Source organism: Propithecus coquereli, unplaced genomic scaffold (genome assembly GCF_000956105.1).
Source record: "Propithecus coquereli isolate 6110/MARCELLA unplaced genomic scaffold, Pcoq_1.0 Scaffold18, whole genome shotgun sequence".
Lineage (NCBI taxonomy): Eukaryota > Metazoa > Chordata > Mammalia > Primates > Indriidae > Propithecus > Propithecus coquereli.
This window is the reverse complement of record NW_012142745.1, coordinates 9,070,953-9,071,686: the sequence shown is the minus strand read 5'-3', so window position 1 is coordinate 9,071,686 and position 734 is coordinate 9,070,953. Positions and strand designations below refer to the sequence as shown.

Below are 734 nucleotides of genomic sequence, written 5' to 3'. Positions count from 1 at the left end.
TAAATAAATAAATAAATATTAGGTTGAAGGCAATGCTGATAAAACTAAATATTTAAAAATAGTGCCTATAGCTGCCCCAAATTTCATAGCAACAGGGTAATAGTGGAAATATTTAATTTAATTGGAACATGGTAAATGTCATATTGTATCTGCTTGACTATGAAATGTTCTAGTTTTCTGGGTCTTTAAGATACCTGGATAGCCATCTCTAAACAGTACAGTACAGTAAAATGCCAGTTTAATACTTAATGTAGACTATATGAATACTTATACTTTATACATTTGTGTATATATTCAATGTGTTTTCATACTCATTTCATGCTTAATTCAACAAATGTTTGAGATCCTACAGTATTCCAGCCCCCATGCTACATACTGGGCTTAAAACAGTAAAAAAGACACAGTCCCTAACCACAAAGAGCTTTCATTCTTATAGGGAAACTGACAAAGACAAGGCAGTGTGAGGACCTACTGTACCCAAGCACCAGCACAGAACACTAAGTAGCTCTGCAGGAAGATGGAAAGGAATAGATGCCTGTGGCAGAACCTCGGGGCACCCTTCAAGTCCTGTGGGCCACCTCTGACCCTCTTCCCCTAACAAGGCACACTCTGACCTCCTGCCCTGGGACTTCCTTGCTGATGCCAAGGCATGGGCTGTCCTGGGAATCATGCAAACACAGCTTGGGGTGTGTGTGTGTGTGTGTGTGTGTGTGTGTGTGTGTGTGTGTGTGTGT

The 734-nt window shown here is 40.5% G+C and overlaps 1 protein-coding gene across 1 annotated transcript in view; it reads right to left on the bottom strand.

Annotated features, from left to right (window-relative positions):
• COL4A3 (collagen, type IV, alpha 3 (Goodpasture antigen)) overlaps positions 1-734 on the bottom strand; it is a 151,588-nt gene that overhangs the window by 53,613 nt on the left and 97,241 nt on the right. The window lies entirely within an intron of this gene.